This window comes from Takifugu rubripes, chromosome 22 (genome assembly GCF_901000725.2).
Source record: "Takifugu rubripes chromosome 22, fTakRub1.2, whole genome shotgun sequence".
Classification (NCBI taxonomy): Eukaryota; Metazoa; Chordata; class Actinopteri; order Tetraodontiformes; family Tetraodontidae; genus Takifugu; species Takifugu rubripes.
The window spans coordinates 7,517,178-7,534,545 of NC_042306.1; the positions used below are offsets into that span (position 1 = coordinate 7,517,178).

General features: G+C 42.8%; 1 protein-coding gene across 2 annotated transcripts in view; it reads left to right on the forward strand.

The window, feature by feature from the left end:
- The first annotated feature begins 813 nt into the window (after window positions 1-813).
- The window catches only part of LOC101070706 (cadherin-6-like), a 50,445-nt gene continuing 33,890 nt past the window's right edge, over window positions 814-17,368 (forward strand). The window contains exon 1 of one of the 2 annotated variants that reach the window (XM_003975525.3): window positions 814-966. The gene's annotated coding sequence lies outside the window, so the exon portion shown is untranslated. Of the gene's footprint in view, window positions 967-1,191; window positions 1,208-17,368 lie in introns of those variants that run through there. The other variant, XM_011616353.2, reaches the window with a different exon arrangement.

Consider the following 17,368-nt stretch of genomic DNA (forward strand, 5'->3'; position numbering starts at 1 on the left):
TGCTGAAGGGGTTTTAGAAGTTCAGCATGAGTTTAAATTTAAGGCAAACGTTAAATTGCAGATCTGTCTTATTAACCTCAATTGCAGCTACCAAAGCCCAGAGAGTGGTACCAAAACACAAAATGTGTCTTCACTTTCTACTGATTTCAGGATTCCAAACATCTCATAAGCAATGAGTGAAGATGATTAGCTGTGAATGGTGAAGCAGAAGTGCCTCCATTATCCAGGAGGAGCCATTATTCTGAAAAAGGTCATTTGGTATGATTATTCAACACGGTGACAGCAAAACTTTATATTTCCTGGTATATTCCCTATTATGTTCCCTGGTCGAGCCACTGGTGGGCCGACGTCCGCATCACTTCCTGTGGAGACAAATGAGGGACAGCATGGAGTCCGGATGTAAAAAATACATTTTATAAAAGTAACAGAGCTGTCATTTTACAGTGGTGAACAACAGCAATTACTTGAATTTTTGTGCAGCATGAAGCAGAAAATCCACTTTCCCACCTATCTTCATCTCTTCCATTGTTTTTTTTTTTTCCGGCTCCCACTGTCGCCCCCTGCTGAACTTTAAACTCAACGCAAGTTTGAAGCGCCGGGATCTTCTTTAAAACTCCACCGATATTTGTACGGTATTTAGTTTGCAGTCGGGAAGAGAGAAAGGCGGCGAATTCCTTTAATTGACAATTTCACTGTGAAGTCCAACCAGCAGCGGTTCCAGTTTGTTGAAAAGAAACAGAACGGGGGTTACGATGGAGTGAGGGAGAGAGAAAGAGAGATTGCGTGTGTGTGTGTGTGTGTGTGTGTGTGTGTGTGTGTGTGTGTGTGTGTGTGTGTGTGTGTGTGTGTGTGTGTGTGTAAGAGAGAGAGGGAACGATAGCGTGAGAGAGAGAGGGAGAGCGCGCGCTAGGGGGACAGAGATCTGGCAGCAGTCCGTCTTTAGGGCTCCATCCTCGGTACGCCGCGGTAAGTGGTTCTGCTTTCTCCTCGTCGGTTTCAGTGTCATCAGAGCGGCTTTGGGTGGAAATTTTCCCCACAAATGTCAATGGGTATTTCCTCACCCCCGCATTTAAAAATTTCTGCTTAGATTTGTTGGTTTCTTGCGTGTGCTTTTGTACATGTACTTAAATGATGTGCTCAAATTGGAATCTGGTGCGGCGCGGCATGGTGGTCGCTGACGGCACATGGACCCACTTTCATCTCAAATGTGAGAAATAATGTGAGGTTTTTAACTAACTTTTATTCTATAAGGGATGCTTTTCTATTATCTATCACTAAGTAAAGGTGTTTCCTAGTTCGGTCTGAAAGTTCCAAGGTTCACTCACGCGTAAATTAGAACGCAAAACTTTGACGTAAATAATTACATATTAGCATAACTAAGTGTTTTGTCTTGTCCATTTAAATATTTATATTGTTTTTTTAAATAAAAGAATACACTGATCATTTATTTATTTCAATGTTGTAGATTTTATATTTTAATTATCTCTTAATTATCTTGTGACCGGGATTCTGAAGGAACATCACAGCCTTGCCGTCAAATATGGCAAATATGGCATTTATGAATCAGAGCTGTTCAAAGTGAAATGGTTTCATTTGATAAACCTTGAAACATCAACAGCATTGTACGGTTTTTCTTTGCCCCTGTTGTGATTTAATTTGGGGAGGGACAGAGAGATCTGAATCATGACGCTTCTTCTCTGTTTCTGCCTTTGACTCCATCTTAGACCCCCCACAGTTACATCTGAGACATCTGACACTTTATTCTGCTGATCTGGATGAGGATTCTTCTGTAAGATTGAGTTCATTTACGTGGATCCCATTAGAGGGCTTGATCGCTCACAAGAGTCAGCAAAACAGGCTAATCTTTGTGGGCTTTAATTTGGTTAAAGTCGGCAACATCTGGCCACTTGTGTAGCAACAGTTTTTTAATTAAATGCAAAACTAAATTGTATTTTAATCCTGTTTTGTACAATTGGTATTGAGTTGTGATGATGGATTTGTGATATACTGTAGCTTTGTGAGAATTAGCGGTTAAAGTAGTTTTCGTAGGTATTCATTTTTTATGTATGGTTCAGTATAATCTCATGTAACAAAATCCCTTCCATAACAGCAGCATTTGTAAAACTCTTCTGTTCTTGTTGCACTGACAATTAGAAATTGAAGAATTAAGTGAAGAGGCAATGTAGTTATCTTTTCTTGGCATGTTTCATCCACATTTTCACAATGAAATCTTCTTCATTTTAATGAAAATGCACCTGCAGTAAACTGGCTTTGTTCTAAATGATGATTTTAAGATGAAATCTTTCGTCCTTTTTAAAGCTGTGACACTTGTTTGCCCCTCAGTGGGTGGAGTGGTGTCTTTGTCTGGCTTGGTGATGGAAAATATTTGGCTTTTTGTGTCCCAGCACATGTTGAGCGCACTGTATTTCCGCCTGCTTTTGTGTTGATAGGTTTGATTTTTGTTGGAAAGTGTGAGGTATTTGTGAGGCATAGAAACAAACAAGAGTGTGAATTTATTGGTGTTTCTGGTTGTTGTGCTGCTCTCTAACTGATTCTTGAAAGTATGTTAGTTAAAATTTGAGAAGGGGCCTCAGATAAATGCTCATTTCTTCTGATGTGTTAATTGTTTTCATTAGTACATCGTCAAATATATTTTAATTATTTTAATCACAGCAAACCTCCCTTAACCACTAAAACATCAGGACCAAACCAGGACCACTTCTTTTCATAGCCTCAGCTAATTCAGACTAATTCTACCCACCCCCTATTGAGACCCATTGATTTATACCTTGAATGATTTGGGGATTTCCCAGCATGCCTGGCAAGATTCTAGAATCTATTGGCATATATCGTCCATGTTAGGAGGTGTGAGTCAGTCCTCACAGTCATTTCTCAGTGGCTCAGCTATGACTTTACAGCAGCCACTTAATTAACAACCATTCATCATTGAGATATCGGAAGTTTAACTCAACTTTTCACCTGATTAAAGGTTCCCATCTACTGATCCCAGTGCATGCGAATCCAAAACATTCTTCTGATTTTGGTCTGCCCTCCACGGTGTCTCCACTGGGGACAGAGGAAGAACTTCTAGATCATGGTTTCTACATGTATCAGTATATATCAGCGTGGCTAATTTCACTTCATCAACCACAATAAAGCACTTTGTTTCCTTGAGCTGAGCCTGCAGAAAAACACAGCCTCTGGGGGCATTCCAGGGTGGTCATAACCCTAAAGCCATGATCCTTTAACTGTCTTTAATCCAAAACTAATCAGAATGTGTGAATGGCAGGCTTTGTTGGGAATGGGAGCTGACAGAACTGTAGAACAGGGCCAGAACTTTTTAAAAGATTGCTTCCAAAAGAGGTTTTTCAGGTTTCACCCCTAACCATTGGCTTTTAGATTTTTGTCAGGGGCTCTTTGGTTCCAACAGCAAACCTTCTGTGACAACCAATCGAAACTCTATTGTTGCTCATAGAACCAAAACTTTTTTCTTAAGACCTTGATGGTTGTTTTTGTTGTTAGAAAACCTTTTTATGTCAACAGAAGAGTTCCTTCAGGAAATTATTATCAATCTTTTTTTCAAGTTTTTTAAATCTAGTTTCTTTATCAAAATTGTATGGAAATATTCTGTGATTTTTCTCTCCGGTAATTAAATGTCGCCCTCTGAAGAAATCTAAAAATATGTTCCATGTGCCAACTGGAAAGAAAAACCCACCAAACCCCTTTGTGGTTTAATTTAGCAGCTTTATTTTTAAGAGTACAGCATACACCAGGGCAAATAAACATTTCAACAAAAATCATTTTCAACAAAAGCTCTTTATCTAAAAGATGGCAAAAAAGAACCTTTTCAGGTAAATTCCTGTGCTCAGACTTTTTCCAGTTCACAATCAGTGAAAAATATTATTAAAAAGGAAAAGAATAAAAAACTTTCTCAATGATCGTAAAGATATAAATGTGGCTTTAATCAAGCACCAGGGAGATGTTTACAGACAACCCCAACACCAATAAAGTCAGCCACCTTTGCTCTTGCATTTGGTTCAATCGTGCAGCCTGTGGACATCTGAACAGTCCAGAGTTCTCAGACGGAACCTGGATCAAGAACAAGTCATTATTTGCACACAATTGCTGCAGAAAACAGGGTGCAATCAGAGAGAACAAGGTGTCGTTTGTCCTTCTCTTTGTTCAGGGTGAGAGCCTGACAGTCCCACCACACTGGGGGCAAAGGTTCTTTCTTTCCTTTGAAGAAGGGAGGAATGAAGACATAAAAGCATGTAATCCTCTGGATCACAGAGAAAAACTCAGAGCATTTATTTGACTGTGTCGTTCCAAATCAGGGCTTGGGAAAAACACCTACTGTGCTTATTAAGCTGGCAGAGCAGAGTTTGGGATGAAAATGCTGATTTTTTTTTTTATACAGTGTATGCAGAGGCAGCAGTTTCACTTAAACAAATAAGATCAGCACCTGTCAGCTTCAATGTAAAGATGCGACTTGTTCCAAATTTACTTAAACAAATGGAAATCCAGGCAACAATATATGTTATATCGAAGAACATTCAGAAAAATGAATGATATTCCCATTTATGTAATTTATACTGAACCAGTTCTGGGGTTGGAATTTTTCATTTAAACTATAATGGTTTGGGATTTACTTTGCTGCAAACTGGGATGAAAGACTTTGGGGATTATGTTCAGAATGCTTTATCAGCAAAAATGGAGCACAAAGAATTGATTGAAATAGAAGCCATCTAATCATCAATCTTTTTTGGCAAAGCTTTCCTTGTCTTTAGAACTGTTGGATTATGTTTAAATCATTAAATGTTTCCGCCTTCATAATCAGTTATTTGCAATTTGTATTTTCTTTCTTTAGTTTAGCTACTTTCTCTTGGTGTCTTGAAAACATCAACATTTTCCTTTTATTCAGAAGAGGAGTGCTTAGTGAGCTGTACTATATATATTGGCAGAAGCTTCCATTGTAACCAAGAATACAAGTATGGTTTATAGATGTTTCCACATGATGATAGACTACAGAATTTTAAAGTAACTCTTGGTGAAGTACCTGCAACTATTAGCCAAGTTATTGCGATGCGATGACGTGATGGTTAATCAGTGGAATGCTAAACTGCTAAAAGATCTCTGAGGTTCACACTGATATCTGTACGATGGGTCTTGGGAAATCATATAATCTACTCAGTCCTTGTTTTCTCGAGTGTGAGACTGTATTACAGTGAAACAAAACAGAAATGTCTCGCTGACACTGGGCACAGAGAAGTACAGGATGAGTTAATTTAGTTCTAGATAGACTTCACTTGCTGGTGTGGGAGTAAACACTGTTTTTTGACTATGATTGCTTCATTTAACAAGTCTAAACTAATAATTTTGCTTTGGATGCTGCTGGTCTGGGATGACTTGCTTTCTCTTTCAAGCTCAGTTTTAAAAATATATATATTATTCAGCATGTTTGATTTGTAGAAGCTGTGCAAACGAAGCCCTGAAACTTTACTGTGTGCTAATTGTGTTGACTTAGGAAACAGCCCTGACAATAGCCTTTGTATTCATGTGTGGTGGAGTGTGATAACACTCAGTCGGTCCAGGTGCATCATCAGCATCACTAATTTGATTAATGGAATGATTTCTATCACTTTTCAAGGCAAAGCACTTTCTGACCTGGGAAATTTACTGATGCAACCAGGTCTGCTTTTGTAACTCCTTCTCCAGGAATGTGAATAATTACCCAGGATGCCTTGAGCCAACCATACCAGTCAGCCTCCACCAGCGGTTCATATTGTAACTTTGGTTGACAGCAGATATCAAACAGGCAACTAGCACACGGAGGAGAAGCTGGGATCAACAAAGTAGCTTCGCTACCAAACTGCTGTTTATTCATGCACTTCAACATTTTTGGCTCAGCCGTACCTCCACTGAGGCCAAGATAACATTAGGATAATTCCCGAACTTCATCAAAGCCAGGAAAGTATCTTCTGTTTTGTCATCGCGTACATAATGTACTCCTAAATAGCAAACAGAAATATAAAATGTACCATTAACTTATACAATCAAGAGAAACAAATCACTAAAAATATGTTTCAAAGGATCTGAAAAAGTGATATGGCTTGAGGTCACCTGATTCCTTTCGGTCTTACATTTTTAGTCAGTAATTATATCATTGTTGTAAGCCTGAAACCAAACCATAATGTGTGTGTGCCAAAATATACAAATCAAATGCAATATTGAAACAAACCAAACACTTTCTAAATCATAATTACAGACACCAACAGCAATAAAACACCAGTTACCTTATTATTAGAGAATTATTCAAGAGTTGTTATGTTTTGCATCTTGACTAGTGGCACGGTAACTTTTTGGTTTACATTTAACAATTTTTTGGTTTATTAATCATGCACGGTTATCTATTCATTTTTCATTTTGTTTAATTGCGATTATTTGTCTTTTGACATGGTCAGTAAAAAAGTAAAAGTGTAGTTCACCTTTTGGCAGGAGTCTTTAGAAGAATTATTATAAATTGCTTGTTAATGTCCTCACATTCAGGCAGAAAGCAGACTTTAATTCAACTTCTGCCATAACAAGGTACAGAAAATCTGATATCTTCAATCAATTTTTTATTATTTTGTTAAATATTTTGCTCTTTTTCTTTAAATGCATCTAATAGTATAGCCAGCAAATCACAGGGAAGGGGACGATATTGTTAAAAGAGATATTTTGAAGTGGCTGATCGTGATAGTGTAGGATTATGAACTCCTGACTGTATGCAGACAGCCAAACATGATGGAATCAATCAAGTAGAAGACTGATGACTGCATGTTTACTGACATCAGGAGGGAAAAAATGCTCACTGGCGATCCCGCGTTAGCTGCCATCCTGCTTGTTTGGCTGAAAAACTTGTCGTCAGATTTTGTCTGTATTAATTGGATGGGTGAAGGAAGAGCAGGAGCATGACAGAGCCAGTGTGTTGGGATCTGAGAAACATAGCATGCTGGTGGTGCTTGCTGGGTTTTGTAGGGTGTTTGGGCAGTACAACAGGGTAAAGACATGAGTTTCTATTCATTTTCTGACATGTCTGAATGTCATAGAAGGTTTCAAGTGGCAGGCATGGAGCACCCAGATTACCATCCAAGACCAGATTAACAGCTTTCATCCCAAATTAGTAGCTGGTGAATAGATTGGGAAACAAATCACCGCAGGGAAGATGGGTTTAATTGATATTGAATGTTATCAGAAAATATTTTAGCTTTGTATCCCTAATGAGCATTGAAAACATCTTACATAATCATAGTTGACATTACACGAAATCTGGCTTCATATTAAGTGCCTTCACTTCCATTCAGCCCCGACTGAGTATGAATACTTCATATATATATATATGATATTCATATATATTGATGGAACATTTGGATTTGACACCAAAACAAGTGGCAGACTAGTTTGACGGTGTGATGAGGGGCTTCTGCTCATCAGACTCAACTGAACCACTTACAAAGAGGATTGAACCTGTGTAAGATTAAGAAAGAAGTACTTGGACTCCCTGTAGTGAAGAGGAGGTTTTATTTTCCAGAAGAGCCTGAAGAGGCAAAGTCAGGAAATTAAAGTAGATTACAGGATGATGCTATAAATGTTCATCTCAACGGGTGACTCTCCTCAAAACAAGCTGGCTTCCTTCTGAGTGTTTTCTCATTGTTCCACCACATCCTTAAACACTTACATGTAAACACGCTGGTTTACATGAGACCTTGTTTGCTCATTTGCATAGTAAAGACCTGGAGCATTCCAGAGCTGACTGACAACAGCTCCATCACTGCCACTGCGGGTCCTCCTGCTGTTTTCTGGGCTCTGTGGCTGCCATAAAACTTGATCTCTCATCATAAAACACAACAGTGAATGAAAGATATGTATATACACACACAAACACACACACACACACACACACAAAAACAAAGGTTCAGTGTGGTAGCTGTAAAATGAATTGGTGTATTTTCATGTTATCTGCAGGAGGTTGTTGGCCCTCTAAGGCTGGAACAATGGCAAATATAACAACAAATTGGAAAAACAAAAGACACATTGATATCATTTTAACAGCAGTACGTAGAGCAGCGTTGTAGAAATACTATCCATCCATCCATCCATCCATCCTCTACCGCTTATCCGGGGTCGGGTCGCGGGGGCAGCAGCCTAAGAAGAGAAGCCCAGACTTCCCTTTCCCCAGCTACTTCTTCCAGCTCATCCGGGGGGATCCCCAGGCGTTCCCAGGTGTTGCCGGGGGTCTCCTACCGGAGGGACATGCCCTGTACACCTCACCAGGGAGGCGCCCAGGGGGCATCCTAAGTAGGTGCCCAAGCCACCTCATCTGGCTCCTCTCAATGCGAAGGAGCAGTGGCTGTACTCCGAGCTCCTCCCGGATGGCAGAGCTTCTCACCCTATCTCTAAGGGAGAGCCCAGCCACCCTACGGAGGAAGCACATTTCGGCCGCTTGTACCCGTGATCTTGTTCTTTCGGTCATGACCCAAAGCTCATGACCATAGGTGAGGGTAGGAACGAAGATCGACCAGTAAATCGAGAGCTTCGCCTTTTGGCTCAGCTCTCTCTTCACCACTACGGATCCGCCTGTCAATCTCCTGCTCCATTCTTCCCTCACTCATGAACAAGACCCCGAGGTACTTGAACTCCTCCACTTGGGGTAGGATCTCCTCCTTGACCCTGAGAAAGCACTCCACCTTTTTCCGGTTGAGAACCATGGCCTCGGATTTGGAGGTGCTGATTTTCATCCCAGCCGCTTCACATGCGGCGGCGAACCGATCCAGTGATCGTTGGAGGTCACGGGCTGATGACGCCAACAGGACCACATCATCTGCAAAAAGCAGAGATCCGATCCTGAGGTCACCAAACCGGACCCCCTCAACACCATGACACCTAGAAATTCTGTCCATCGGTGACAAAGGGCAGCCCTGGCGGAGACCAACCCCCACCGGAAACGAGTGCGACTTACTGCCAGCAATGCGGACCAAACTCTGACACCGATCGTACAGGGAGCGGACGGCCCGTATCGGGGGCCCGGCACCCCATACTCTCGGAGAACCCCCCACAGGACCCCCCGAGGGACACGGTCGAATGCCTTCTCCAAGTCCACAAAACACATGTGGACTGGTTGGGAAAACTCTCATGCACCCTCGAAGACCCTGCTGAGTGTGTAGAGCTGGTCCACTGTTCCACTCCCAGGACGAAAACCACATTGTTCCTCCTGAATCCGAGGTTCGACGATCTGGCGGACCCTTCTCTCCAGTACCCCTGAATAGACCTTACCAAGGAGGCTGAGGGTTTTGATCCTCCTATAGTTGGAACACACCCTCCGGTCCCCCTTCTTAAAAAGAGGGACTACCATCCCGGTCTGCCAATCCAGTGGCACCACCCCCGATGTCCACGCGATGTTGCAGAGTCGGCTCAACCACGACAGCCCTACAACATCTAGAGCCTTAAGGAACTCTGGGCGGTTCTCATCCACCCCCGGGGCCTTGCCACCGAGGAGTTTTTTGACTACCTCGGCAACTTCAGCCCCGGAGATATGAGAGCCTGTCCTCAGGTCCCCAGGCTCTACTTCCTCACTGGAAGGCATGTTGGTGGGATTGAGGAAGTCCTCGAAGTATTCCTTCCACCGATCCACAACATCCCGAGTTGAGGTCAACAGCACACCATCACCACTATACAGTGTTGACAGTGCACTGCTTCCCCCTCCTCAGATGCCGGATGGTGGTCCAGAACCTTTTCAAGGCCGTCCGAAAGTGGCTTTCCATGGCCTCACCGAACTCTTCCCATGCCCGGGTTTTTGCCTCGGCAACAGCCGTAGCTGCACTCCGCTTGGCCTGCCGGTACCTATCTGCTTCCTCAGGAGTCCCACAGGCCAGTAAGGCCCGATACGACTCCTTCTTCAGCCTGACGGTATCCCTCACCGCTGGTGTCCACCAACGGGTTCGGGCATTGCCGCCACAACAGGCACCAACCACCTTGCGGCCACAGCACCGGTCAGCTGCCTCAACAATGGAGGCACGTAACATGGTCCACTCGGACTCAATGTCCCCCGCCTCCCCCGGGACATAGTCAAAGCTCTCCCGGAGATGTGAGTTGAAGCTCCTTCTGACAGGAGACTCTGCCAGGCGTTCCTAGCACACCCTCACAATACGTTTGGGTCTGCCGGGTCTGTCCGGCATCCTTCCCCACCATCGGATCCAACTCACCACCAGGTGGTGATCAGTTGACAGCTCCGCCCCTCTCTTCACCCGAGTGTCCAGAACATGCGGCCGCAGATCAGATGATACGACCACAAAGTCGATCATCGATCTGCGGCCTAAGGCGTCCTGGTGCCAAGTGCACATGTGGACGCCTTTATGCCTGAACAAGGTGTTTGTTATGGACAATCTGAGACGAGCACAGAAGTCCAATAACAAAACACCATTCGGGTTCAGATCAGGGGGGCCTTCCCAATTACACCTCTCCAGGTCACACTGTCGTTGCCAACGTGAGCATTGAAGTCACCCAGGAGGACGAGGGAGCCCCCAGAAGGAGCACTCTCCAGCACTCCCTCTAAGGACTCCAAAAAGGGTGGATACGCTGAACTGCTGTTTGGACCATAGGCACAAGCAACAGTCAGGATCCGTCCCCCCACCTGAAGGCGAAGGGAGGCTACCCTCTCATCCACCGGGGTAAACTCCAATATACAGGCACTAATCTGGGGAGCAACGAGAATTGCCACTCCTGCCCTCCGCCTCTCACCATCGGCAACTCCAGAGTGGTAGAGAGTCCAACCCCTCTCGAGAAGACTGGTTCTAGAGCCCTTGCTGTGCGACGAGGTGAGGCCAACTATGTCTAGTCAGAACTTCTCAACCTCGCGCACCAGCTCAGGCTCCTTTCCCACCAGAGAGGTGACATTCCATGTCCCTAGAGCCAGTTCATGCAGCTGGGGATCAGACCGCCAAGGTCCCTGCCTTCGGCCGCTACCCAACACACAATGCACCCGACCCCCTTGGCCCCTTCTGCAGGTGGTGAGCCCACGGGAAGGGGGTCCCATGTTGGCTCTTCTGGCTGTGCCCGGCCAGACTCCATGGGCAGAGGTCCGGCCACCAGGCGCTCGCCAACGTGCCCCACCCCCAGGCCTGGCTCCAGGAGGGGGCCCCGGGAACCCGCATCCGGGCAAGGGAAACTTGGCACCAATGTTGTTTATCATCATTAGGGGGTCATGGGCTATGCTTTGTCTGATCCCTCACCTAGGACCTGTTTGCCATGGGTGGCCATACCAGGGGCATAAAGCCCCAGACAAATGAGCTCCTAGGATCATTGGGACACGCAAACCCCTCCACCACGATAAGGTGGTAGCCCAGGAGGGGCGTAGAAATACTAATATGTACCAAATTTATCTAGACTACACATCAACAACTGTTGAAATTATAGCTGAACGCCGTCTTATTGATTCATGTTATATTTGTTTAACGTGATCAACAAGTTCAGGCTCTTGCTTCTGTAAAGTGTCTTAACATGATTGATTCTGTATTAAGATGCTTGTTAATATTGAGTCTAATAGCTGATCAACTTAACATTTTAAAAAGCAAAACTCCTTTTCCAAAATTGCTGCAATGATGGCCCAAAGTGTTGCGATACTTTGATATTAATTGTGATATTTCTCGTCTCTTAGTAGTCCCTCTGATTTTTTTTTCACTCCACTTACAGCTCAGTGTTCTTGCTGTTGTCTAATCAAAATCTTTTACAATGTGCCATGACATTTCAGTATTTTCAGAAGGATGTTTTTCTGAATAAAACAACTGCTGTGCCACCATCCGTGCTGCAGCTGTAGTTTCATGTGTATATCATTATCATCTTTTTGATGATATAGCTGAAAGTACAAGTCATAGTTATAAAACTGGACTTGCCGGACAAAATATAAGAAAAGGTAAGTTTCATTAAGATTAATAGATGCTCTCCCCCCAGATAATGTATCTACAAAGGAGATGATTGTGAACAGACAGCCTCCTCCTGCTCTCTGGAGTCTGCTGCTGTGTGATAAAAAAAACTATTCCTGATGTGTCAGGTCTCTCATCTTCCTCAGTCCTGCTGATGTGGCCTCTTTCCTCCTCAAGCCCTCACTGATGGTTACGTAACTGTGTAAATCCTAAAGAGCCATCTGCTACCAACAACATGCTCCCTCACTAATTGTTCTTGATGAACATGGCAACAGTCACAATACTGGAGAACACACACACACAAACACATACACACGCACAAAGCCTCAAATATCTCTATCTTCGTCATGCCTTTCATAGACATACTGCATTGCTCAGTCTCCTACCATAACCTAAACTATCCCAACTAACCCATTATCCTAAACTTAACTGAACCCAATTCTAATCTTGACCTTGAAAACATTTCTTAACCCTTAAACAGTTCTTCCAAGGTATCAGGACAAGTAAAATCTATCTATCTGTCCGCCCGCCCGTCCGTCCGTCTGTCCATCCATCCATCCATCCATCCATCCATCCATCCATCCATCCATCCAGAGCAGATTCCACTGGTGAGATTTCAGTTAATGCTTCATAATTAGGCCCATAGATTGGTTTAATACTCTTTTCCAAGTTCAGCACCAACAAATCCCGCTATCTGTTGCTAAATCCAAGCTGTGGATCACAACCAAACATTGCAGAAAAAGCAACAGTTTCTTCTGACTGATGCTGGGTCAGTTTGTGCCGAGGAGTTCTGCTGATTTGTATTGTGTAAACGCTACATTTTAGTTTCTATCAAAAAGTACAAAAAAGAACTAGAAATCTTTCTCTCATTTTCTCGCTCTAGCACACATGTGTGCACACGCAGACACACATGCACACACTCTTCAAAATCTATTATCTCCCCTTTGTTCAGATTAAAGCTGCTCAGGTTGTCAGGGGGATTAGGCTGGTTGGGACATTGTAATTGCTCAGAATGGGTCAACCACATCGTGCGCGCGTGCTTGTGTGTGTGTTATGGGGGTCAGGCATAAGGGTAAGGATTACACGACCTTGCCATGTACATGTCCTGTTGTTTGTTTTGTCAATTCCTGTCACCCGTTGCACTCCACTAAAAGCATTCTTGTAAAAGCACTCCAGCTGGATAATGCACAAGAACTTTAGATTAAAGGCTTCATGTAGTTTAGTTTAAATCTAAGATATTACAGAATTTAATATTCTTTCAAATTACAACACTGTACACAAATACATTTGTATGCAAGTAGTAGAGAAGGATGTTGAGGTTCTATTGATACTAATAGTTTTTCTATATGAAGTAGAGATGCTAAACACAGGAGATGTCAGGAGCATCCTCTCCTTACTTAAAGATAAGCCATCAGTGCCAGTTGACTGACTGTACTTACTAGCCCTGCTGGCACATTGTGAGTGAGAGCATCGACCAGTTCAGTGATTCCTAAAATGCAGAGTGACCCCCAAATATCGTTTTGTCCTTTATGTCTACATCCTGTGAATATAAATATTTTCACTCAGTAATTATTTTCTATATTATAATATTACTGTAGCTTTTTTCCGAAACTTGATGAGGGATTTGCCTCTTACTTCAAAAATTAAAACAAAATTATATCATTACATCCAGAAACATGTTCACCTGACAGGCCTCTGTCACCCCAACGGGTCATGACTGCCTCTCCTCTCCTCTCCTCTCCTCTCCTCTCCTCTCCTCTCCTCTCCTCTCCTCTCCTCTCCTCTCCTCCACCTGTCCTCCAACCTTCTCCTCCCTCTCTACCCAGCTGGCCATCTGCAGGATGGTCCCCCTACATGAGCCTGGTCCTGCTCACGGTTTCTTCCTGTTCAGGGAGAGTTTTTCCTTGCCACTGTTGCTTGTTGGTCGGTCAGGCCCTGGGATTCTGTAAAGCACCTAGAAACAATTTTGATTGTAACAGACACTATATAAATAAAGACTGATTGATTGATTGATTGATTACATATATAGTTGTATCATTTTATCATCATATCAATGTAACCAGTGTAATTAGTTAAATAATATAACAATAGTTAGGATTCTGGGCCAGTATTATTGCTTATTTGAACGGTGATAGACATAATCTGCATGTTTTTTGTTTTTTTTGTGCAGCATCTTTGTTCTCCTACAAAAATATCATGGGACCACATGGGTGAATCTAATATGGACCAGGAGGAGTTGCTGATCTTTGCTGCAGGGCTTGGGCAGCTCATTGTCATTGTTTTTGCTTTTTCTCCTTAGAACTAAAGTGTTGACTTGGAGCTCTTTGTTGTGTTTTGAAGCATCAGTGAGTAGGCTGGTGATAATAGCAGTCTTGATCACAGTTGGAGTTTTGAGACCAGAGAGAGTATAAACTGCAATGGCCCTAGATCTGTGTGTGTGTGTGTGTGTGTGTGTGTGTGTGTGTGTGTGTGCGTGCGTGCGTGCGTGCGTGTGTGTGCAAATGTGGATCTGTATTTACAGTACATTTTTACAAGGCTCCATAAAGCCTCACTTGGCAGAGAACCTTATTTTTATTCAGGGTCAGTGTTTACTTTTTGTTAATTCAAGTCTCTTATTCCCATACTTGTGCTCTTTCGACTGCTCATTCACACAACATGACACACACACACGCACACAGACAGTCAATAGCAGATCAATATGGCCATAAATAAATGGCAGTGGCAGTGGACATCATCCCCTGTTTGGATTGCGGAGCAGTGGAGGCTCACTTCTCATGGGGAGAGATGTAATGTGATGTAATTTGCCCTTTGGCAGCCATATTGTAGGTCATTGGTTCATGTGCAATGATAAATGTCAGCGGCTGAAAATATTTCAACATTTGACTTTGCCATCTTAACAAATATCCAGACTGAAGGTCCTTATTTCACAGAGACACATCTTCAAATGCAGCCTTGTTCTGTTTTATGTACCGTTTTGACTGTTTCTCTTTTTTCTAATTTACATCTAAGTGCAAAAAGGTGTGACATTAAATCCAGAGATCCTTCATTCTGAATATTTTAAAACATAACTGAATTAGGAAAACAACTGTGTGCTGATTCTGGACTGAAGTCAATTAATTACAGTGCTACTACTGTAGTGTCAGTGACTTAGAAGAGAGTGACTTATATGGGTCACAAAAAGGAAAAGTTGTTTTAAAAGTTTTCTATTTTTGTTGTGAAAAGTCTAAAGTCAAGGTGCAAGTTCACTTTCTCATTTATGGTTTATTCATAATGAGGCTTGATTCTGCCAAAGCTCGGGGACTGGACAGGATTTATGTGTGCGTGCGTGCGTGCGTGCGTGCGTGCGTGCGTGCGTGCGTGCGTGTGACTGTTGGGGGACTGGACAGGGAGTGGATGCTGTTGGCTGCTTTCAGATGACTGCTCTGGTCTGATGTGAAAGTGTAGCTTGTACTTGTCAGCCTCTGTCTCTCTCCCTTTTTCTCTCTTTCTCTCTCTCTCACACACACACATGCTGCTCTGCGGCTGAAATTGTCTTTTTCACCTCTAATTAGTCTTTTGGGAATTCTCTGGTCTGGGCGACTGTCTGCGGAGTGGTGCCTTGCACAGCAGGTGATGACAGGCACAGTGATTGCCATGTGAAGATCATGAACATTTGATGCAGAAGAGAGCTTCTGCAGGTAGTCTGTCTGCTACTCTGACTTACACACATCGATGAATCCTGAGTGCCTCCACCTGTCATACCATCTCATACGGGCTGTCTAATTGCAGTACTGTAAAAAGGTCGTCCACGGTAAACTGTACTGCTTCGGCCTCCGGTGTGTCCCACAGGCTCGCAAAGGTCTGATACACACCCATCTGAGTATTCTTGTTCTTGTATTTGCTGTGCACTTGTTTATCTTATTAGTTGATTTGAAAGATAAGGTTACTGCATGTCACCAGCTTAGCATTCACTTACTATCCACCGCAGAGTTTACGGGTTTAGTTATGAATGTGTGATTGATTCTACACAAATCAGACAAGAGGTTATTGTTACTACAACATGCTGTCCTTGCACGATCTCAGGGAAAATCGATGCGGGTCTTTCCAGCAGTTTGAAAGGATTTTTGCGGCATTTTCTCCTGGGTCAAATGACCATGCCAGTGACCTTGGAAATTTGTGTCTTGTCTTGCCTGCAAAATGAAGGGCATCCAGTGCCGTAAATGTACCTGGCTGTCACGTTTGGATATTGTCACTGGGCAGCCTTTCAACAACCTGTCATTGTTGAAGCTGCAGCGCTGTGAGAGCTGCTCATTCTGATCTAAAAATGATCAAAATTTTGGATGACTTTCATAAGGTTTTCCTGTTGAGCTCCCCCAAAAATGATCTCTGAAGGGCAGAATTTTTTTCTCTCCATGTTTTAGAATCAAATGTGTCACTACATGATTTTTAATGGATGAACATACGTGAATTTCATCATGTAGCTCAACGGCATCCCAACAATCGGGGAATACTGATATAAACTGCACATGTGCAAGAGTATATATGTACAACTTGTGTAACGATATAGCAAACTTCGTGTTATTATTACTGATAGCACGGTGGCAAGATCACAAGATACACTAGCTGCTCAACAAAGTGTGAAAAAAAAATGCTGACGTATGAGGGAGAGGCAAAAATATGCAACTCTCAGTGGGAGGTCGGACAATATGAAAATTCCCAAATGGCGAAAACCTTGCACATTAATGTGCAAGCGGTGTATGTTTCTCTGGTCCTGTCTGGTCCATTACCGCCACCTATTGGCTTGATTTGTATGACAACATGTTGGTGGTCTGCGGATATCAAAAAAACATCAAGTAAACAGGGCTTCTGTCTCTCTCTTTATGCACACACAAATACTTGCAGAGCTACATGCACATTTGAGAAAATAACATAATTAGCAAACTTTAGTCGCTTAAAAGTGTAAAAGTTGACAACATAAAAAAATCCAAGATATTTTCTCATATTTGTTTTATAAATTCAAATGTCTCAAATTATGCTTGATTATAAAATATCAATTGAAACCCAGCATTGCTTTATTTTGTCAACAGTGAGGAAATTGAAAGGGGCAAACTGAATTCTGAACAGAAGCCTGTATTCACTTGTGGTACAGACTGCTGTAAGACAGGCACAGTGATGCTTTAAGGAGTATTTTGGTAATTTGAGTCAAACTCTGAGGCTCATTAAAATAACTTTAAAAAACTATGTAAAACTTTTATGGGGCATTAAATATAATACTGCTGCAGAAAGACTTGAAAAGAAAAACCCCAAAAAACAGAGTGAAGGCACCCAGCTGGGAATCTCTCCATTTTATAACTTTTAATTCACAGCTTTTTGCAGAGCACTATTTCATTAGAATGAGCGGTAAGAAGAATAAGGTGGTAGAAATGAATGTA